Consider the following 24,657-nt stretch of genomic DNA (forward strand, 5'->3'; position numbering starts at 1 on the left):
TGCCCTGGGCTGTGCAGAGAGAACAGCTTGTCTCCACAGGGATAAGCTGAGCGCAGTGAACTGCCTTCCCTGAGGTGGCCAAGCCAATGATGCTCAGTGTGCCAGGGCTCAATCTGTAAGTGCTGTGTGGTGGAATGACCCTTTTTAGTCCACAGCATCACCCTCTCTGCTGACTGTCAGCATCTGTCCCACCCCTGATTTGGCTACTGATTTCAGTCTCTCCACAGGCTGGAAAGGTTTAGGACTTCCTTGTCATCCACCATACGAGAACATGTTTGCACCAAGTTCCCAGGGCGTGAAACACGCTGAGATCATTACCCAGCCCTGCTGTGAGAGGCAGATGGTTTGCACTGAATCTGGCTGGTAGTCTGCTAGTCACACCCTTCCCTGCCCATGCCAGGTGAGGCGCCTGAGGAGGCAGTGCTCACAAAGCCAGGCTGGCATGGCACCGCTCTCCCATGGAACGTACACACACAGCAAGGACAGGCACAACCACTGAGCTTTGTAACAGAACGTCAGAGCTGCAGAGGTGAATGAATTTTTATTTTGATTTAGATTTTGAAATTAATTCATAAAAAGAAAAGAAGGAACTTTGCTAACGACAATGGAGGACAGCAGGACGTGAGGGGCTGTATTCTGTTATGATGTGGTGGTAGCTGACTCATTTAAAGGTTCTGAAACACTAGTGCAGGTTTCTCCAATACTGTTCTTCTTCTAAACACATCTTCCATTTCATCCAAGTCTGCGTGAGAGACAGAAGAGCCAGCATTATTGTAACTGAGCAATTTAATCTGTTGCTTAGATTTTTTTTAATTCACCTTCCACCTGAAAGAAATTACAACCTATAATTAAAAAAAGAAACAAACCAACCCCCAAAAAGGCACACTAGGAGAACCTCGACAACCATTATACAGAGGAACATTGGGCTACTGGGGACAATAGGAGATGCATCAGAGCCAGGGACAACAAAACTGAAGAACAGGGTGGAAGGGATAAGCTTACAGCCTCAAAAACAAGATGAGAGTTAACAACACATGATGCTCTCACAGGGGCCTTTTCTGAACCTTTTCATACCATTCTGATTCCAAGTGCTGTGCTACCCTGTGGTCAAACTTCACCCTTTGTCCACATGCTTTGTGCTTTGCAAGTTGTTATCTGGGGGTTGTTTGATGACACCAATTCATAGCCCGATTTTTTCTCTTAAGATCAAGCTCTCTGGATTTCTTTCTAAAATGTAACAGACTGTCGCCTGACTAGGAAAACTAGAGAAACTTGGTTACATAATGATTTGTTTACTTGCCTTTCAATACCCCTACTAGAACACCACTGTCAGGAAGGAAAAAGCATTGCTCAGACCCAGAGTGCATGGTCCACTTTGGAAGCAGCTGCCATGCAAACCCCAGCTTGCCTGAATTCTGCTCATCCTTTCTACAGTGAGACATCATTTGGGTCTTTTCTACTCTAATGCTGTGTTTTTTTGTGAACCCTGAAATATGGTTCTAATTATTTTTCAAAAAGAGCTCTACAATTGGCTTGTATCACACAACAAAAACCTGTGTCGAGGGGAAATGGACAGATTCACTGTCACATAACCCTCCTGTCCCTCTGCAACCAAACTGTGTCACGGAGGGAGGATCTGCACTCCAATCATTATGTCATGACACACTTCTGTTTCCACATACAGCTGAAAATATGCTGTCATTTTCCTGACACACAGGAATATTAGGTGCTTCAAAGTAGTACTTACCCCACAGCTAAGCGGGGCATACCAGTGGCATTCTGGACATTCACCTGCATTCCAGCCAAGATGAGGGAAGAGTGTAAGAGCATTTATCTCCAGAAATCTGAACAACACCGAATAACTCAAATTTTGTGGGATTTTGTGCACATGCCTAAAAAACTGGAAAATATTAGTGAGAGATTTCACAAGGCCACGTTTTCTTTATCCTTCCCTACCACATATACATCAAGACACAGCCTCTGTATTAAAGTCCTCTTCTACTCACCCGAAGCCATTAAAATGCAGTTTTTAAATTTCTAATTAGACTCATTAGATACAGATGTGCTTCTTTCAAGCCAAATCATGCATTTACAAGGGTCACCCAACCAGTCCTCCATAGAAATTAAAGCATGGCTCTACATTTGGAAATCAGTTCTAAAAATATTATTGCAGAATCCACAAATCTTAATGGCCTATATCAAACGCACTCCATTTAAGTCCTTTAGGAACATCTTCCTGGTGATCAGTGTGCAAAGTAACCCTGTGGCAGAATCCTTTCCCACACCCAGAACTGAACTGTTGAGTGCTTTTAAAGACTCACAGCCATATTGTGGCAAACAGGGAACTGGCAGTGTCAGAGACTATGATTTGACCTGCACCACTTCAACTAAAAGTCATGCTACATGAAGCAGGGTAATGACTATCCAGGCCTGGACTGAGCTGCTCTTACAAAAAGAGCAGCTTCCCACCACGGCAGGTGAAAGCTAACCCAGTCAGAAAACTGGAAGAACACCACTACCACGAGTCAGGACCATTCTCTGCTTGAAGTTTTGGAAAGACAAACTCACTCTTGGTGGTTTGGAATTCCAGCTCTTTACACCCAGTTCTCTTCCTTATCTGCTCTGTACAATCCACTCAAGGTTTTTAATTCTTACGGAGAAAATCCAGGAAGGCTTCACTTCCTCAGATCAATCAGCCTTTGAATCATGAATGTGTTTACTGCTAAAAATTTGCTGACTCCACAAGAGAGGTTCCTTGGAAAACCATGCCTGCTCTGTGCACAACTGTGACTCTTTCCCCCCAGTTTCACACAGGACACTGTACTGTGTCTATGGTGATGCTAAGAGAAGGATTTCCAGGCCTCAGACTTCCCCCAAATTTCAGCCTCTTACCAGCACTGCAGTAAGCCAGGAGTGAATAACTTTATGGCTCAAGATTCGGATCAAAGCTATTGAATGAAGACACTACAATACAATGTAGACACTACTACAATACAACAATTGTTGGTCCATGGGCAGCTAATTCTAGAAGGAAAATTTATTCTCCTTTTTGTAGTGATTCCATCAACAGACATTATTTTATGGTGAGAAAAAACACAGCCATGTTGGAACAGTTGAGTCTTTATCAAAGAGCTTTATGAAACAGCGAGTAGTGCGAATACACATTTATTAATGAGAACAACAGAAACTCAATCAAGAGAACATGCTGAAATAGAACGCTCCATAAGCTTTACAGAACAATAGACTGGAGACTAAGCTGTACTGTACTGATCAGAAGAGCATGAAGGCACAAGGCTTCACCAGGGCAGAATGACCTGTTACACACAAATGGCAAGGGAAAACACATCTCTGCTCCCTCCAGTATATTTTTTCATCACCAATTTTCATTGCTTTGAATTACAAGGTAAAGGTAGAAGGATGAGTTTAAGTGATTTATACCCCCATTAACATCAGTGACTTAAAAATAAAATCAGCAAGCATGGAATATAAATTTAAGTCATTAATGTTCCATTTATGTGTTAGCTTTTACTCTGATGACTGGTCTTTTCTTCATTTTTCAGACAAGGTTAACTTTCTCTTTTCTGCTAAATCTAGACTTATAGTTACTTATATTTCTGCTACTGGTACCAGTCTGCAAAGAAAAGTAATCATCTATTGCTATGTTTTCCAGACTCTGGTGTCACAATAACATGAATATGATATCCCGCCCTCCCCCAATTCCTACTTTGCTACTGAAACTATGGAACAGAAATTAGTTGTATAGTGCACAAATACAGCTTTTAAAAAGCAATAAAAAATAAGCCTTAAAAATCCCGTACATGTAAGATTATGAATCCATTTTGAAGCAATGTGTTGCAAAATTGATCAGATTTCTGACCACAAATCAACACAATCTCAGAAACAGGTCTCTGCCTCAGTCCTCTTTCATGGGTTGATTAAAAAAAACAAAAAAAAAGGGCTTTTTTCCCTTCTCTCAACTTCCCAATTGTGAAATTATTATTAATAAACTGAAAATCCTTCTCATGCCCTGAAGTGAATCACCAAAAAAGCTGAGGTTTTGCATGTCAAATCTAGGCACCAAGCATTCAGCTAGTGACTTGTGCAGTTTGCCAGTTGAACTATGACGTGTGGTTATCCCTGGTTCTCTGAATGTTTTCTTTACACAGTAAAAGGTCTCTTTCACACAGGTTGAAATATTTGTCTCAAATCTCTAAAGGAGCTGATCACATGTTTGAAATTGAATTCAATTATGTTAGCCAGCAAATTGCCTGACAAGTTCCATGTAATTACCTGTTACCTGACAGACATCACTGGGAAGAGACTGCAGCAATGAGCAACTGTACGATAATCCCAATTTCAAATTCAAGCACCTCTCTCTTTCTTCTTAAAAAGCACATGTAGTAACCACTACACTCCCTAATTTTGTAGTAGTATTCCCAGAAACCTTCACTGCACTTTGATATCAAAGCGTTTCTCTGCTCAATTGTCTTTCACACAAGAACTCCAGAAGTGGCTGGTTTAAAGAAAAAGAAAAGTTGGAAACTGCCAAGAAAACAGGCTAACAGCTAATCAGACACTTTTGAAGCCTCTCTCTTTGTTTCCAGGGAGCCAAGTGTGTGTTGTTCAGACTGGTAGAGGACACTTTTATATACACCTAACCAGATCCTGCTCTTCTCCAGAAGCAGAAGTAATACTGTTTATTCAAAGAAGAGGTAAAAACAATTTGGAGTCTTCAGTGTTTGTACAAAAAACAACACTTTCTGCTTTTGAATTCTGTTCTCCTGACAAGCAGGTGTTTGCACTGCAGAACAGGCAAGTCTCAGGAAACCAGAGTCTTTAATACTTTAAGTGATTAAATGAGTGACTTACCTCCTCATGAATGTGTCAACAAGAATTTCTCTAAGTGTAATTTAAAATAAGGTGGCCAATAAAGCTGGAAGTTGCTCAAATTTGAAGGCTTTTTTTATGGTGCAATAGCTTTTGGTTTCTAACGTGTTGATTTCTATACCTGTACTGTGAAGGGACCAGCCTGGACTGCGTGACCCACCTTACAGGGACAGGGAAATCAGAGGGGTCTAGCAGAATGCAGAGGCCTCTCCCTCTGAAAATTCTGAAAAGGAAGGTAAATTTATGTTGAATTATTTAGAAAAAGAAGCTTGTGCTGAGAGGACCACCGAAGTGTTGTATTTAATACTTCCTAAAATGCTCACTCCATTTCACCAGATTTTAGTGGCAGATTTGTGCCTACCAAGGTTTCAGAAACTCTGACCTTGGAAAAGATTTGACTTTTATGGGCTGTGGCTTTCTATCAGAAGCCTTGTTAGAAGGCAATAGCCTCTGGCACTTCTTTATCAGTGCTACTGCTGCTTAATTACAGCCTAATTGCTGTTTCCCATCCCACTGAACACCCAACAAGCCTGTGGCTCCCTCTTCTGTGTGTGTCTGATGGATGAGCTGTTGATTCGCAGTTCTCCAGGGTCTCTTTCCCTCTGCTCTGATGCACAAGTAGCCTGTGTCACATCTCAGGTAGTGCCATGACCTGTGTGCTGGTGCCTGCTGTCACCAGGTACATCATGTCACACAAAAACACCCTCACATGCCTCTGCTGGGAATCTGCAATCCTTCCTTAGCTGCTTCACCTCCAGTCTCTTGCAGCCTGATGGCTCTCACACCACAGACAGAAGCCTGGAACTGCACACAAGCACACCCGGATTTATCCCAGTATTTGAAGTAAGATTTGACCCCTGGCAACCTGAAGTAATGTAGGGGAACAGCAGCAGAAGGACTGGCAGCAAGAAGGCAGCTTAGGACAGGCATCTTTGGTGATACCTTTGAAAGCAAACTAGCTGACCTGCAGAACCAACATGCAAAATACTGGCATCTTAATCAATATTAATCATCTTTATTTCAACCAAACGCACTCCCAGGGCAGGAAAATCTCAACTCTACTGAGCACAGTTGCATGGATGTCCAGGAATAAAAAGGCTGTGGCATGGAGTTGAGCCTTACAGACTGGCCAGGAAATGGCACTGCATGTTCAGTCCTTTGGGGCTACTTGTCCTGAGAAACAAAACCCTGCATTGCAGCTCTAAACCAGCACTAAGACACATCTATACTACAATGAATTGGCACCAACTTTTTAGATACTTTTTTCCATACAACATGATGACACAGCAATAGTCTAGCAGAGACTTGTATTTTAGCTCACATGTTTACTACATTTGATATTTCTGTCCTGAAACAAATACTTATTAGAAAAAAGGACCCGTGTAGTTTCTCCTGTGAACCCAGTCCTCCAAAATCATCTGGCAAAATCTTAAATCTCTGTTTGCCTTCCCACTTATTTTATAGACACAATCAAGGCATATAGGTAATTTAAAACTCTGATTTGATGGCTTTCATGGGGGCATTGCTGAACTCTTCCATTGTTTTCAGGTTTTTTTAGAGCCCAACACACCATGGCTGCATAGTAGTCATAGAAAATACCAAAACAATCTGAAAAATGTTTACTGAATAAAATTATCTCAAGAAAAAACAGGACAAACACCAGAGGCCAATCCACAAAGCTCATTTTCCCTACAGCTGCAGGATGCAAAAAAATCTCCTCCCAAAACACCTTTCAGATAGTTTTTAAGAGGCAACATGGCAGCATAGCCAAAAGCTGTACAGACTGTCCCTTGTAATCACTGCCTTGAACAAATAAGAAAGATGCACAGCTCTATACAACATGTAGTAGCACCTAGAATTTACTTGGAAATCTAATTACAGTTTAGTTCACCTAGTAACTGTAAAAGGAAATCACATTTTCTCCTCTATTTCTTAAGCAAAACCACTTTTAGGCAGGTTCCACACTGCAATCCCTGCAGTTACCTACAAAACATATCCTTTAGGACACATAAAACTGCAGCCAAATAAGTGAACATCAAATAATTTCCCTCCTGGCTCTCTCTCCACAAGTAACCTGTACGGAAGCAGCTGGAATTTGTTAGAAAATGAAGACACAAGTCCAAGAGGCAATACAACCTCTTCATGACCAGCATGCAACTCTTGCATAGCTTAGAGGCAAATCTCTTTCAAATGGTTAAAACATTTTTAGTGCTCGGAGGGTACTATCTGAGTCAGAGCAGTGCAACTGGAAGACAAGTCCACTTACCTTTAAACAAGTTACCTGAGGTATATTTTCAACAAAAAACCACAAAGCTCACTGAAAGCTAAATGACCCAACTTTTGGTGTGGTAAATGCAGTCCTGGAAGGCTTCATGCTGGCATGTCTGGACCAAGATGCTCAGCTTAGCATCAATTCAGGCATCTCTAATTTACACTGGAGTCTTGTTGTGGTTACAGGACGTATGCACTCAGATATTCCTGGAAGTGGAGAAGAGCATCATATCTCCATTCACTTTCTCATGTGGCTTTAACAGCCACCATCAGAAACCAACAGACCACATCATATTGCATATTGGATAGGAGATTCCTTCCAGGAAAGAAACTTAAGAAATCCACTAAAATAAAATTATACATAGCTCATAATGAAAGAAGAAGTTCCATCCCAGCTAGCTAAAGGACATCGACAAATCATTCAGTTTTAAAAAAGAAATTGTTACAGAAATAATTTTCATTTCTGGTAAAGGCCTATTCATATACTTCTTGCCTATATAAAAGCTAAATAATTTCAGAACTGTAGGTTATCCTGTATCAAGTTAGCCTGTAACAACACCCTGTTTGCAGGAACAAGAGGACTGTTGCTCAGGGAGAACAGAGGATATGGACCTCACAGTGGCAAAAATCTCTTTCTAGCCCATGTTGGCTGCTGCCCACCATGACTTCAGCAAGAACAAACAGAGGCTAGAAAGATAAAAATCAATGCTGCATGATTACATTAGAAATAATCTCTGGAACACACGTGTCTACCTCTCGGGAGCTGTAAGGTTGCCTACACTGTTCCATTGTCAGGATAGAAATAATTTTTCTTTGAGTTGATTTCATTGGAGAATTCCCACTGCCTCTAGGAGAGCCGAGCTCCAGTGGCAAGTTCACATGAACAGTTTATTAATTCAGTCTTGTTTTTCCCTCATCTGCATTGGTTTCTTAGGAGATGGTCAATATCTCTACAGGGAGACCCGTCAGAACCTCAGAGAAATTGCTGAAATGTGAAACCCAAATCCATGTTTCACCCAAACAGAAGATGAGCATTTTGTGACTCCAATGTGTTTGTCCCTGACCACCCCAAGAAGCAAAGGAAAGACAGACTTAAACAGAAAACTTCTTCCACAATGCAAAGATGTTTAAAAAATAATCAATTGAGAACAGACATCAAAATCCCTGATCTTGTTAGCATGTCTTCAGCGTCCTGAAAGGGCTGTCAGAACTCTCCTCATCTATGGGAAGAAACCTTGTTTTTACCAGAAAGACAATGGAAACATTAAATATAAATCTAATATTCAGTGAGTTTACAACATGTTGGTTGCCCATTGCAATAAAAGGACAGTATTGCCAGACTCTGCTTAAATGAGACTGCAATTTTAATCAATATTAACCGAGTGCACATCCAACCAGATGTTTATTCTTGACAGAGAGTTGACATTTATGTACAACTATCAGGTTCAAAAGTAATTTTTCTAACATCCAAACCTGAGAATACTTAAGGATACAGTAGCACAGCACACACAATTATTCTGTTCTTAATCAACACTGCATATACAAAGTTTAAATCTGACACAGAACAATCTAGAGAAGCGTGAGACTCTTTCCTGGAAGTCTGGGCAAAAAGTCTCTTGTCTTGACCAGAAATTTTTACTGATTTTGGCTCATCAGGATGTTTCTCTGACTGTTACCCACAATCCACACATTTTGGGACAGAACTGAACCCCTTCAGCACTAGTTATCCAGGTTCATTCCTTTTTCAGTAGCTCTTTAGTAGAGACAGGTTCACAGACAGAACAGCCTAAAACAATTTGGAGAATAAGGATTTTTGTACTGATTTTATAACTCATCCCTTCAGCAGACCATGGTGGATGGAGCTTTGGCACAATTTTTTTTTTGCTTAAACAGGGAACCACAGAATATTCTGAGTTGGAAGGAACCTACAGGGATCATTTAGTCCAACTCTTACTGCTACGTGTGTATCTGCTATGCCAAAACAGCAGAACAACAGCTTGCAGGAAGGCTTTGCCTTGCATGCCCTGAAGTACTTGAAGTACTCCAGCATACCCAAACTTCTCAGAGGGCTGCAGGTAGCAAAGGAACCACCACACAGGCCTCCCACCATCCGCTGGATAATTAGCCAGATGGCAAGCCTGCAACAAAGCCACCATGAGGCAGTCCATGTTCCTGTTCACTGAACCTTGTAATGCAGCTTAATTTCTCCAATCTAAATACCAAGCCCTGAAAGCTGCTGTATCTCTAGCCCATTTTCTAGATGGCATTAGGTATCCAGAAGGGAGCTGTTTGCATTAAAAATAGGATGTGTCACATTAAGCCATTGGGACATTCTATAAAAGCTAGGAAAGTATTTTTAAGAAAGCATTCTAAATAATATTGGTCATTGTTCTTGCTACTTCTGTAATTCAAGGGGCATTCAGCACAGTAAAGGCTGCCCTGTGGCTGAGTTCTAGTGAGAAAAGTCCAAGCTCAGCACCATAAACATTGCTAAATCTATAGAAATCCTTGTCCAGGTTATGAAATGGAGATAAGGACTTCTAAGAGCAACTCTTCTGGCAAACAGAAGGACTCCTTGCCAGTTGCTTCACCAGCAACTTTTAACCCAGCTTTAAACCATGGGTTTGTTATCAAAAGCTTTAGCTCAAAAGTCCCACAATGTGCAGTACTAATCCAGCTGATGCTGGGGCTGCTTGGTGCCCCGTCCTGTGATGTTTCCTGGCATGTATGATCACAAAGTCACCTCTGACTGTAACATTCGAGACTGTGACCATACAACGTGATGTGGAACAAGTGACAGAAGCACGCAGCAATGCTGCAACAGGGGCAAGGCAGCTAAGTTTACATATTTGTGTAAACTGAGCTTAAACACATGCTGAAGATGTTACAAACCAGCCACTGTGTGCACGTACAGACTGGTTTCCCTTAAATTTAAATGTCTGTGCATAATTACTGCCAGCCAATGCAGTGTGAAACCCTTACTGTTTTGCCAGAGCAATGTCATGCAATATTACCTTTGGATACTTTCACTGACACTTGGAGCTCTAATATTTTACGCACTACAAGTGCTTCCAGAAGAGAAACATCTAGTAGCCAACAAGAGATTGTTGTAGTACCAAAGCCACCATCTGAGGAAAAACCAGAGCAATGACCAGCATCTCAAGTAGGACTAGGTACATCCTTCTTACCAGAAGTTGTTATTGGAATAACTCAAAGAAACATAAAAGAGTAATTTTCTCTGCACTGGAATCTCAATCATTCCATCACACCAACCTGATAATAATAATAAGGCAGATTTCAAGATACTGCTCTTCTCACAAACCTACCAGCTGAGGTTTGGAACAAAAAAAAAAAAAGGTAAAGGTTTCTCATTTATTTTTTATTTCTTGACTTCAGAGGCATGAGGGAAAGAAAACCAGAGAGGAAAGTTGAAAGAAAAACATCTATTCAACATCAAATCATCCTAGCTGGTGGTAGAATTCTATCAACACCATAAAGGAGAGACCTCTATTTAAAAATAGTGGTAAAGGCAGGAGTTACTTGGTATTTCCACAATACCAAGGCTAGGAGAGTTTGTTAATCATGTTTTTTAGCCCTTCACAGAACACAGCTTAGTGATGCAAGATGGGACAGAGACCAATCTCAGTAACAAGTAAAATGCCTTCCACCTCCTTACTCAAAGGTATGCAGCTCTTTGAAATGGCTTGTGGTTTTGGTTGTTTGGTTTGGGTTTTTTAAGGGATATAAAGAGACTGATACAGATCTTCAGTGTGCTGGGGGATGTGCAGGTTTATCAGCAGCTCACTAGCTTTGTGAAACTGAAATCATACTATATTTCAGCCAGGTCTGAAGACAGACTTGCACCCATGGCTGAGTAAAGCAATACCAAGATATCCACTGACCTGGAGGTACCAGTTTGTTAAGAATCCTTAAGATGTTTTTCTCTCTCCTCCCCTCCATTACCAATCCTGAGATTTCAGGCACCAATCCTTCCATCCCAGAAGATAGCTCTATTCTCAATTTAGAGTTTTTTGATGTGCATTTATCGCTTAGCACACCCCTCTGCCCTAAATAAAGTTTTTGCTCTTTTTTGATACAAATCCAGTTGAGTTTCAGAGCAGGAACTCTAACCAGGAAACATTAATTAGGCTGAAATAGCTAGACATAGCTGGTGGTTTTCCAGGTGATCTGCCAAACCAAAGGAGGACCAGGTTTACAGAGCCACTTACTTCACTCCAGCAAGTGGTAAAAGAATTTTTGAATAAGCCTCAGTGGTTTTTAAGTCCTTTCCCCACCCTAATTTAGAGGAATTATCAAGATATGTGTAAGTATTAACAAGTAGAAATGGGACATACTCAGGAACTGCTAAATCATAGAATCATCATAGGTTCATAGAATGGCCTGGATTGGAAGGGACCTTAAAGATCACCTTATTCCATGTTGTTCATTTTGTTCCCTCTGCCCTGGGCAGGGAAACCTTCCACTTCTCAGAGCTCCATCCAACCTGGCCTTGAACACTTCCAGGGATGGGACATCCACAATTTCTCCAGAAAACCCTTTTTTCTACCTGTTCTAGTACCTCACCACCTTCACAAGAAAGAATTTCTTCCTAATATCTAATATAAACCTACTCTCAGTTTGAAGCTATTCATCCTTGTCCTGTCACCATATGCCCCTGTAAGAAGTTCCTCTCCATCTTCCTTGAAGGCTCCTTTAGGTACTGGAAGGCTGCAATTAGGTCACCTCAAAGCCTTCTCTTCTCCAGGCTGAACAATCTCAATTCTCCTAGCCTGCTTCTGTATGAGAGATGCAACAACTCCTCTTTTTAAACTTCTATACTTCCAGGGTTGTTTATTTAAAAAAAAAAAAAAAAGGAAGTTTCTACAGGACAAAAGCAAGTAGTTTTAAAATAACTTTAGGAAACATCCATCTGGTCCTTCCAGCCTTTAAGAAGTCTCTAACTTGAACTGTTTACACCATTTAGAAGAGGCCCTACCCACACACAGTTTCTACCCCATCAAGCCATGTCTGTTAGGTACCTCTTGCCCTCTGAAGGAGATTGTACATTCCACCAGCACTGAAGCGACCACAGCACAGTCCTACCCTTCAGACAGGAACCTTCCAAACCCACCCAAGCAGGTCTGGTATAGCACTGTGTGCTCACCATCCAAGCACTGCCTGCACCATCTGATGCACAGTGAGACTCTAGTTTAGGCAGTGTTTGCTTACAATAGATTTTGGCTGTGGGCAAACACTCGAGGCATTAGCTTGATGTCATGCTGACAAATACAGCAAAACTTGGAAACTCAGGGAAGGATGACAACAGATTTTGAAAAATCTGATCCACCAATACAAAATGGCAACTGACAGAACTAATGGAGGATGGATTGAGTAAAGGATGGCATTTCCATGTGTGTGAAAATATTTTGAAGTTGATTCTGGTGACAGTGACAGATCCATAAGGACATTCACTATGCACTGCAATACAGGATGGGCAGCACTACAATGTGCCAGGGAAGCAGCGCTGTCTTTGAAGAACAGGCACAGATCCATCTAAAAAGTGATTAGACACATTGTGTTTGTTAACTCCCCAAAAAAAAGTTGAATGAGGACTGCTGAAATTACCAAGGTACTCATTTAGAAGGGGCACCATGACATTTCATACAATTTACCAGTTAAGCTGAACATTCTGTTTTTATTGTCACTGGCAACCAGCAGAATTAAATCCCATGCCCTAGTAATGCCCCACGAAGAGTGCTTCTATTTTTGCATAATAAAAAGAATTAACTGACTTCAGCCTTGAAAAATTAAAGGATTTGTCATGTTTATCAATTAAGACCACAGCCTGAAGTACAGCTTCAGACTACTAAGAGAAAGTTCTTCAGTCCTGCTAAACCAAAAGAACAAGTTTGCAGTATCAAGGGGATAAAAACTCAGCAAGGGTCTAATACACTTCAGAATGTCAAGCTCGGAGTGGTATTTAGCAGACCTGCTTCATCCATGCCTCCTGGCTCTCTGTGTGTCAGCATGAACACGTTATCACCGTTGCAACTGACTGCTGGCAATTCCCTCTGATGTTAATGAGTTCTGAATTTATGCAAAGTCTCCCAGTTGGTGCTTCCGCAAAATCTTCCAACAGAGATACCAAGGCAGGATACCTGTGGTAAAAGCGTCTAGCTTTCTCCTAGTTATTAATTAATATAGCAAGCCAGACTTCAGTGGCCATTTGAAAATCTTTCAAAACACATAGAAAAAAAGAGTTAACAAGAATGCACCACAACCTTGTTTTGAGGTCCTACATATCTATTGGAAAAACTTTATGACATATTCCTATAATCTGATGAATCTTTCACAAGACAAATCTGAAACCAGAAACAAAAAGCTTGATCCTCAAAGCAATTAGGATTTGCAAAAAGCTGTCAGGACCTTGTGCAATCAAGTAAATCTGCAACGACAGAATAACGTCACAGCTTTTTTACAGAATTATCCATGGTCATTCAGAATCACAGCCACTATCAAATACCCATGGCTTAACAAGAAGGAGGAAATTAAGTGAGCCAGCATCAAACACATACCTCTTATGCCAGTAAAAGAACCTTGTGCATCTCCAGCAAGGTCCTAGGACATTAGCCACCATGCTTCCCAAAAACCAGCACTGCTATGCACATTCTACTAAATATTGATTCAAGGGTTAATCATTTGGATAAGCAAGGGGAAGCTTTGGGACTATTTGAGTCAATACTATGAAATACAGGTTTTCAGATCATAGTTGAAGAGAGAGACAGTAAATACGTTCTCCATCTCAAATGCAGATCCAACAATCAGAGTCTCACTCACTCTTTGAAGAGCCAAAGTGTGCACCTAATTCACCCATTTGTTAAATCAAGCACAACTGATGGTCAAGCAGAAAGCACCACTCCTCTAAAAGTCAGTAAAGAAGCACCTCCAATCTTGTAAGTGCTAGCAGTTAGCCTTGTGGGACAAACTTTTCTTACTGGGTTGGACTCTATGTGAAGGAATTTTTTCCCAAAATTCAGAGATTAATCTTTAGAATTCAGTGTTGCAAATATAGAACCTTAGAGTTAATAAAAGGTCATATCTGACATTTCCCACTGCAGCACAGAGGAACTTATTTTCTGCAGAAAGAATGAATTATAAATTCTATGTAGCTACATAATCCAAATAAAATATTCTCCCATAACCAGATAATCGTTTTATAATAATTCTTACATGCACAGCATGGATCATCTCAGCTATTTTCACAATCACTTTGCCCTAATTTTGCAAGAAGTACATGAAATTCTTTTCACAGAACTGCTTTTGTGATATGCTTTCTAAGGTACATTCACCAAAGGGTTCTGCTCTGCTGGAAATGATGAAAACAAGGAGCAGTATGACATTTTATTTCATCAGAACAGCAGAGGAATGGCTAATGTTTTGCAGAATTCTAGACTATTTCTTCAGGTTTTGTATTAGCATCCCGAATGCTGTAAGTGGCAACTCCTGCTGCTTAAATCTCAGTACAGATGTGTCACAACATATTTTCAAGAAGAGCTGGACATGCTCTAACTCCTTTAACAATACCCATTTCCCTCTAATTGCAGTGATCAAAACTGGAAGCTGATCTGACTTTTGACACACACATTAATAGAAATGGAATCACAACCCAGCAGTTTCTCCTTGGCTTATCAACTGCCAAGAACCCAACATGAAGTGCAGCTTTTACACGCTCCAGTGGGCTAGGTGACCTCCATCTTCAGAGCCTGAGAACATGCTGCTCCTGTTACTATTCTCAGAACTGCAATTCCCTTTTTTCCCCCTTAAATAAAGGGAAATTAAGATTAGTGTTCTAGACAGACCCACCAGCCCAAAAGAGATTGGCAGGGGCAGAGAGGAATAGTTAAGTCTTTCCCTGGCTGACAACACAAGTTTCCTGCAAGATCCTTTGAAGTTTTAGAATTCTAGGCTTAGAAAAGAAAGATTTTTCTGCTGTTTTCATATCACATGGATTCTGTGAAAGCCCTATTACACACTTCCATTTCCATCTTTTCCACATATCCCCCAACTTTTCTCAGGGGATATCATGCTTGGCTTTCTCTTGTTCCACATATATTCTAGAGACAGATGCTATGAGAAACAAGGCTCAGGTATCGTGCATTGCCTTGTGCTTTCAAAATAATTCCACATTCACTATGACTAGGACTCAATGCCACTACTAAAAAGGCACCAGAGAATTTTGATGATGCAGGCTGTATTTATGCTAATCTATTTTGTCTCTGGAACAAAGATGTCCCACAGAAGGATTAGTGGAAGTGTTGCTGCAGAGGGGAGGCTGTGCTGTAAGAGCTGGTCCCTGTACTGACACTGGAGCACTGCACATTTCTCTGCACACCTCCAAACTAGTGAAATCTGGAAGGTTGAACCTTCACTAGTTCTGTTCTATCACCATGATTGCCCCTTTCCGTTCATTGACTGACAAAGCAGTGACTGCACAGTCTGTATGTGGTGTTCAGCTAGAGAGTCTGCTCTGGCCATCACAAACAGTGTATTTTTAATTTGCATCACATGCATGTTGTTAGGGAAAAAGTCATGCTTTCATACAAAGAAGTATATTGTTTGTAGACATCTCAATTGCAAGATTCTGCCAGACAAAAGCTTTACAATGCCATCTCTGGTTAGGAACATTCCTATTCATTTTTTCATTTCAATTAACAACATGCACCCCATACAATGCACATCTCCTTGCCTCCCTCTCCAATTCTTCAGGTTAGTCTGCTCAAACAGCTCCTTGGATGTTCAGGTTCTACAGACTTCAGAAATTTTAAAATTTGTTTTTTATCACACATCAAGCTACTTACAACAAATGACAACAAAATAAGTTTGATATTAGAAATTAGGCCCTACAACTGAGTCACTATCAATGAGGATAAGACCCATGAGTATTAAAGTTATAAGTACTTTCCTCTACTATGTTAAACATTATAGATAAAAGCCTTTTTAATCAGAGGTTTCTAACCAAGCCCCCCCCGGCACTTTCCTGTAGGTCAAACCGTAATCTGTATTGGTGCATATTCCTCACTAGGTGCAAGACTCTACACTTAGCTTTGTTGAACTTCATTATTTTATTTGAATCCCCTTACCTTCTCTAATAGAGATTAGACCTTCTGCTTCAACAAACTCTAAGAAATTGCTTTCCTAGAACTAGCTGGCCCAAAACATGGGAAGTCCCATCTGCCTCCCTTGCCCTATCAGTCTGCTGTAAGGCTGGTACATCAGCCAAAGAGTGAAATGTGAACAGTTCATGGTCTGGGGATATGACTTAAGCAATACTGCCAAAAGAGCTTAGGCAAGTGTAAATGAATCTCTTCTGAATTTACAGATGTGGGTCTAACCAACAGGTCCTTTTCAATACTGCAATACACTCCTAATGTGCTCTTCTGCAGGGACTGCAGTGCTGCCTCACTTAAAGGGAAAAAGCAACAGTTTCTTAAGTCTGAGACACCATCACAGAGGTGAGAACAGAAATCCAAAAAATGTCAAATTACCATAGTTAACTATGCAAAAAAAGTGAAATTATGAACTGATGAAGACACAGCTATAACTGCATTTGAGGCAGATAAAAATGCTTGGTCCACCAGGTAAAAAGATCTACTGACTAGCTGTAACACATCTGTTTGAAAGAAAGGAGCATGAGAGGCCTCCACCAAAGCAGGCTATCTCACCCCAGCTAAAAAGCTCTTCCAATGCCTCTGGCAAACTTGCTGAAAAAACAGAAACCACCATGCCCCAAATTCAGTGGGGAATGGGGAAGGAAACAATAATTAGATCAGCATAAGCAACTCTGACATTGATGCAAGAGCCAAGATTGATTTTCACCCAGGGCCACATACAAACAAAAACATGAAACAAGAAACAACCTAGGTAAACATTTTGCTTGGATATGGGTGTACTAAATCACTGACATTCACATGCAATCAGTAAAGCATGCAAGAGAGAAGTCATCATTAGAATACTGCTGCTCTGCCTGGCTCAGGAAAAGGATTTGTTGGACTGAACACTGCACAGCCCAAAAGATAGGTGCTCGTATAAATGGGAGTTGGCTCAGAAAGGAAACTGAAAAGAAACTAAGAAAAAGCAGTGTCAGACAAGCATGAGTCAAGACACCATACCGTGTCCGAAGAGGAACAATCCACGTCTGATGGTCCTGGAGGCTGAACAAAACAGCAGCTCCTCAGAAAAGCTCTAACACAGACTGTTCTGGAAGCATGCTAAGAAAAGAGCTGAGGTGTGTTTGCTCTACCTGCTTCAGCGCTGCACACAGAGTCTAAACAATGTACTCTGGTAGGCAGATGGTGCTGGGTTACAGGAGTCACTTGGTGGCCAGTTATTTGATAGCCAATGACTGTTCTACGCAGTAGAAATTAGCTTTGTTCTACGCAGTAGAAATTAGCTGGCTCAGGAAGAATTTAAATATGTTATAGCAACCTAACTTGTTCACAGCAGAGGCTGCATCCCCAGTAGAGAGCCTGCCACTACAGCTGGAATACCTTTTTAAGATTAAACAAACAGTACTCTCCCTTTTCCCTTCTCTATAGGAAATAAGGTCTTACCATCTTTATAGAGCCAGGGTCTTCCCAACAAAAGCAACATGTGCTACCTTCAGCTTAACTAAAAATACACTTTTCTTAGTCCACAACTAAGACGACTGCAACTCACCTAGTAAAAGCAATTGGGATGCAGCCAGAATACTCTGCACGTATTTAGGAGAGCATTTCTTTGTAAAGGAATTTCCTGATGTGATAAAACCTTGCTATCCTGTGAACTGGTGATGGATGTGTCCAAAAGTTCAGTAGATTTGCTAGCAATTACTCTTCAAAATTAATCAAATTTCCACCTACAATTTCCACCTACAACCTCAGTAATCCTCAGAGAAAAAAAAAAAACAATGAAGCAAATGCTTGCTTCTGACTGCTTACCACATAATGGGCACCAATCCATTGCACAAGATGACACTCCAAAATTCAAAGAAAAATGGTTCAGACTACAAAGGCTTTGAGCTGGACTGATGAATTTACTGGTGGCAAGTGACTGCATCACTACAATGTCAATTTTATAGTGCCAGATACAGAATAACCTTGGGGGAACCTTATACTCCAAATGGCATAAAAGCTCACTGAAGATGTATGGCATGTGTGAGTGTGAGGGGAAAGTGTAGACACATTTCTAGAGACTCCATATGGAAAGGGACAAATAATCCATCTACGTAGAAGCTGAAAGGCAACTACTCCAGCCAAGACCTTAAAATGTCTAGAAAAAACAGGCACACCATTGTCACTGACTGAAGTCCTGCCATTAGCCAGTTTTAATCCTCTAGCCCACAGACCAAACTGGTGATGGGGTCTCCTCCTCTATGCTTATCAAGTTCAGGCTTCAATTCCAGCAAAAGTAAAATGTACCTCCAGACAGGTCACAGTCCTGTTGGGTAAGCTGAGGGCTTTCCTGGAATGAAGTCTTGCAGAAATTAAGGCATGCCTTGTTCTCCTCTCTCACCCTGGAATTTTCCTCATCTTGTCTCTTTTCAGACCTGCCACAACCTACTGGCAGAGAGAGGATGTGGCTACATCAGCAGCAGAAATTGCTGTCTGAGTAGGTATTAACATCATGCTACAGATAACAAGCTCTTGGGAATGACGGTAGAATCCCAGGAGTGGACTGTGCAGATTTAATTGTTCATAGAGTTCACTGCCCCCTTTTAAATACCTTTCTTCACTCAGAAGGAGATTTCCAAATATGACTGACAGAACAACTGTAGTCAGAACTTATACAAAGAAGCAGAGAAGAAGGAGCAATGTTCCTGCAGAGACAGTGCCAGCCAGGACCTGCTCCCATATCCTGACAGGTCATCCTCCAGATAAACAGCACACCCCTCACCGCCTTCCTTTGGGAGTATGTGCTGGATCACTGCTGGAGTTTCAGCCTGGCCTGGAGTGGTAACAAAAATGTTCCTGTACTTCTGCACCTCAGGCCTGACATGGGACAGGGAAGTGACAGGACAGAATCCCAATTAACCAAAGTATTCAGTGAGGCAACCTTTAGGCCACTGCTACAGAGGACAGCATCAAAAAATGCTATATAACTAAAAGCAGCACTAACTGAAATCAATTTTTCAGGACCCATAGTCCTGCAACATTACAAATTTCATGTAATGTAAGCATTTACAAAACTAGTAGCTGTGTAACCCCTGGGCTACATTACAATGAATATATACAAGAATGACATTTTCATTATAGAAGCTTTTTCCTTCTAGAAAAATGAGGGATTTTTGTACCTGCACTATAGACCTAATGTTGTATTAACATACTATTTATAAGCCCTATAGGTATAACACTTCATTTTGCTTTAGTTACTTTTGGCTTTCTGTTGTTCACTTTTCCCTCATTTTACAGAGCGATCTTAGCATGCAGTACAACTTTCCTAAGGTGAGATAAGCAGTATTTTGCAGAAATAAAGAATGCAGATTTTATAAGCATGCTAAGCACTCAAACTGTCTGGTGAATAAAATTACAAGTTTTTAAAAAAACTAAGTATCTGGTAGATAATATAATTTCTTTTTATTCTCTTTGGATATTAAAACACAAAGCTGTGCAGAAATGCATTTTCTGTACCTTCAAAATTTCTGAAAATTTTACACTTTCAGAACTGGTGCAGATTTGGCATCTCAGCTGAAGAGCCAGGAGTATCACTGTAGGATTTGGCTGAACAAAATCCTTAGTTTGGCTGTCATCATCGTAACTAGAGCTACCAGCCTGAGGCCCCTGCTGGCAAGGAACCAGGCCAGGCACAATGATTCAGATTGAGATATAGGAACCACCAGCCCATTTTCTCTGGAAAGAGCTCCCATTTTTCATGTGGGCTGAAAACCAGGAAAATGAAATATTGCATTCCTGCTGTTTTCAGAAAGTGAGCCAAAGTCTTAGAAGCTTGTGTCAAAGCTCCACTGAAGCTGCTGCACTTCAACAGATGTGTTCTTGGGAAAAGTGGTACTGATGCCATGTAAGCAAAAGCACTTTTACTCTACTTTCATTTTTGTGCTAAGAACAGAAACTGCCTGTGTTGGTCTAGGGGAGCAACGTGTGATCCAACACTGTCAGTCTGCCATCACACGCAAGTCAGGGCTTGGTGCATGCAAGAGACATGGGCTCGGGAGGCATCCATGTTCCAGCAGACTCAAGATACAGCCCCACTGTACTGTGCTCAGTACATTTCATTTTAACAAAAATTCTAAGGGTTTGGCAAGAGTTAAGGTAACAGTACAAAACACAGATTTAAAAATCACAAGGAGAGTGTGCAGTGAGACTCCAGTGCTGAAGAAAAGACGGCTCTACACACAACTACAGGGTCAGTCTTTCTTATTTCAAAGGAAATTTTACTTCTTTTTTGTCTGCAGCATCCTCACTGCACAATTTTCCCTTCATCTCTCTCTCCCTTTAATATCTACCACTGTAATAAGAATTTGATGTTCGGAAACCTTCCCAGCAAAAAACTTGCTAGAAAATAAATCATCATAACAAATGCATCACCACCAACAGACCAGGAAAAATTGACTAGTTGGAAGTTAAGACATCAAATACCAAGTCCATCAGCCAAGAAAGCTATCTACCAAGTGTAAGTGTCCCAGGAATAATGAATTTCAGGCCTCATCACATCCCTGCAAGCCCTGAAATTATTTTATCTGGAAATAACCCACTACCGAGCAGCAAAGGCTGAGAGACCTTTCTGTGAGTGCAAAAAGATCACAACAGGTCGAATTGGAAATGAACAGAATCTAAGCAGAACAGAATTCCTGCAGTTGAGCTTGCATGATGTTGATTAGGATGACGTGACACTAAACATTAGAAGTAAACAAAACACCCTGTAAATTAGTTTATAATAATTTGAAAAGACAGACATTTTTAGGATAGAAGCCAAATGTGACGAATATACAAGAACAGAAATGTGGATCAGAACAAATAGTTCAATTTTCATGGACAGGCATGACATGAATGTGACCAGCCTGTCTTCTCTTCCAGGATGAAAATGTACAGAATTGTACCACAACATCAAAGCATGCAGTGTAATGTGTCTCTCCAAGACGTGAAACACTGGGTCTCATCCCATCTGACAGCTGGATGATGTTTAACCAAGTAAAACCAGGTTACCAGGTACTGTATGCCATCCTGTCCATCTGCACATAGCAACTCTGTCTCATTAAGTCTTGTGTTGAACCTCTCCTTTGGGTACGCATCAGTTACCCAGCAGTTCTCAAAACACATTTGTAGAGGTCACACAGAGTCAAGCCAGCTTGCCTGACTTCATAATGCTTATCCAAACAACCTGGAAAGAGGAGGAGAATGACTACCCACCTCACTAATTTCACATCACTGCATCCAACGTGAAGCGTTGGAGGGCACATATGACAGACCTGGCCAACATGCAACCTGCAGGCCAAACACCTCTCAGCTCTGCAACATAATCCCTATCTGACTTGTTACCAGCAGAGAGAAATTTGCAGCAACCAGAGATCCTGGTAGGCTTTGTCCAGCATGTGCTACTTGGGGTGCTGCCCTTAGCCTTGCAATGGCAAGCCAAAGCAGACGTTGGTGGGACAAGGCTATCAAAGAGACAAGACACGTTTGAGCTTTAAAGAACTTAGTTTTGCAAGAAGCCATGTCAGGTTCTCTGTCCCTGCTCTAAATAAAGCACTGGTTACTGTCAGGATATGCTGTCAGCAGACACCAGGCATTAGTGCACTATCACCCCTGACAGACAGCTGATCAATAAACAGTGCAAGTGTCAGTGGCAGGTCTGGAGGGTGGAAGGGTTCAGAAAGGTTTCAGACAGCGTTTTAAGAACGGGATAGCTGCTACATGCCAAAGAGAAGCCAATCTTTTAAGTCTGAAGATGGGCACACCAGCAGGCCTGTCAGATGGTTTCCAGGCACATCAGCAGCAGTTGTCCTGGAGTTCAGTATAAAGACATCAAAAGCTAAGATGACACTTTATCCATGCAGATGAAGAGACATTCAAAAAGCGTGCAACAACACAAAGTTCGAGATTTTGAGCAAATCCCAGCTTCATAAACCTCATTTCAGGACCTGTCACACACTGGCCAGCACTCAGACGGAACAGTGCTTTCCTGGGACACCCCGTTCCCTTTGGAACAGGATGAAAAAATATTTCATCTAGTGTATACTCTATAAATCAAGCAAGGGACCTTCTTTGTTTGCTTTTAGCAGGGAATAATGTTTAGAAACATTTTTATATATAGCTTCAGTGGCAAGTCACAGTGACTTTTAGGTAGCACATGAAAAACAAACTTTTACTTCAGCTTTCTGGATGTGGACAAGAGTGACAGATGCATCTCCCCCTCAGACCATTGGAACTGAAAGCTTTTAAACTGGGAAGAAGACAGTAAGTCCTGAGATGATAACATTATTCTGTATTTTTGTGCTGATTTTGATAGGATAAAGTTAATTTTCTTCACAGTGGCTACTATAGGGTTGTGTTTTGGGTTTGTGCTGAAAACAGTATTGATAACACAGGGATGTTTTGGTTATTGCTGGGCAGCACTTGCAGAATCAAGGCCTTTTCTGTTTCTCACTCCACCCCACCAGCCAGGAGTCTGGGAGTGCACAAGAGGTTGGGCAGGCACACAGATGGGACAGCTGACCCCAGCTGACCACAGGGATACTCCATACCATATACACAGCATATAAAGCTAGGAGGAAGAAGGACAAGGGGGGATGTTGGGAGTAGTGGTATTTGTCTTCCCAAATATTCATCAGGTGTAATGGAGCCCTCCTTTCTTCTCTGGGCATGGCTGAACACTTGCCTGCCCAAAGGAAATGGTGGATAAATTCCTTGTTTTGCTTTGCTTATGTGCACGGTTTTAGCTTTACTTATTAAACTGTCTTCATCTCAACCCACAAGTTTTCTCACTTTTACTTGTCTGATTCTCTCCCCCGTCCTGATGTGGGAGGGAAGTGAGCAAGTGGCTGTGAGTGATTTATTTGTTAACCGGGTTTAAACTGCAACCTTAAAAAATAAAGAATGGGAGGGAGAGTGACAGACACACGGTAATTGTAATGGCACAAAGCAGTGGTACTGGCCAGAACTGCATCACCCAAACAAATTAATATGATAAATCCCAGAGTTGCAAGGATTCTTACAAGTATCCAATCCCTATCTGCAAAGTACAGACCAGGAACGACAAAGCACAGGAAACCACCAGAAATGCTGTACCTGACCTGCTATTTCCCACTTCTGAGACCATTGCCAACATTTCCATGCCTGTGGAAAAATCCTATACAGCCAGTCACAACAACTGCGTGTACAGACCCCCAAACACTCAAGACCCCCAAAACCACAAGGTTTCACTATGAGCTCCAGTAGTTAGAAAATAACTGAAGCCCTGAAGCACACAGATGCAAGTGTTAAAGCCCTGTGTAAAAATTTTCCAATTCTTCCATGTTGAAGGAAACAGTTTCCTAAGCTTACAATCACTGCTGCCCAATCCACCATCACATCCCGAGACAACTAGGTTGGACCAGAGAAGCTGTTTGGATTCTGCCTGGTTCACGTCCATGCAACCATGCATGTATCTGCAAATTCCACTCTTCCACTATTATCATGGAGTTTCCAGAAAACACTCAGAGTATTGTTTTGTCTGACAACAGCTTTTTCAAACTTGCTACTTTGACTACTATGCCTTCAATAAAACAAATAAAGATGACCATTCCTGTCACATTTGTTGAGTTTCCTATATAAGAACACCAACAATAAGCAGGGACTGCAACAAGCCCAAAACAGCTTGTATGGACAGTTTTTTGCCCCACCACAAAGGTTTGAAGCCAAAGAAACAACCAACAAAAACCAAAAAAACCCACAAAACCAGCCAAACCCAGAATGCAACCCAAACTAAGCATATTTTCAGAATTTACCAACACTCCCACAATAAGAGAAATGTTTTTCTTCCCACTGAGAGATAATTTGAGTCTGTAGACCTTGAAGAGCTTTTCTGTTCACAAGACACTTATGGTGCTCTCAACTTCTTACAAACACTAACTGCAACAAGGAACCAAGGTTGTGTTTACATCAACTCTAAATAACGTATGGTTTGATATATTAGAAATCTCAGAAGTGCTTCATTGCTAGCACAAACCTAGCAACAACCTATCCTCACCTGCTTGCCAAAAGGAACTGTGCAAGTATTTCACTGAAGTTCTTTCCACGTTCCCAAACAATTCATGTGCCTGTCTCAAACAGTCAGATGCTGAGATGGGAATTGCTTACTCCAGGCGCCAAAAGGAATCAACACCTTGAGCAAGTGAGCTTGTTATCCAGCTTTCACTTTAATGCCAAGATGAACTGTATTTCAACAGGCCCCAGGTTACTAATAACACAGCTCCTGGCAGAGACTGAGGAACACAGGAGTAAGGGGACGGGAACACAAGAGAACCTC

At 41.3% G+C, this 24,657-nt stretch overlaps 1 protein-coding gene and 1 long non-coding RNA gene across 5 annotated transcripts in view; both read right to left on the minus strand.

Moving 5' to 3' along the window:
• Positions 1-24,657, minus strand: part of FAM219A (family with sequence similarity 219 member A) — a 92,679-nt gene that overhangs the window by 66,701 nt on the left and 1,321 nt on the right. The window lies entirely within an intron of this gene.
• On the minus strand, positions 516-22,014 carry LOC135291473 (uncharacterized). Of its 2 annotated transcripts, XR_010354261.1 has the most exons (3): positions 21,357-22,014; positions 1,748-1,900; positions 516-742 (listed from the first exon to the last, which is right to left on the minus strand). It is a non-coding gene; the product is annotated as an uncharacterized LOC135291473 (long non-coding RNA). The 2 variants fall into 2 exon arrangements; XR_010354260.1 differs by lacking the exon at positions 21,357-22,014 and having other exon boundaries at positions 1,748-5,649.

Source organism: Passer domesticus, chromosome Z, assembly GCF_036417665.1.
Source record: "Passer domesticus isolate bPasDom1 chromosome Z, bPasDom1.hap1, whole genome shotgun sequence".
Classification (NCBI taxonomy): Eukaryota; Metazoa; Chordata; class Aves; order Passeriformes; family Passeridae; genus Passer; species Passer domesticus.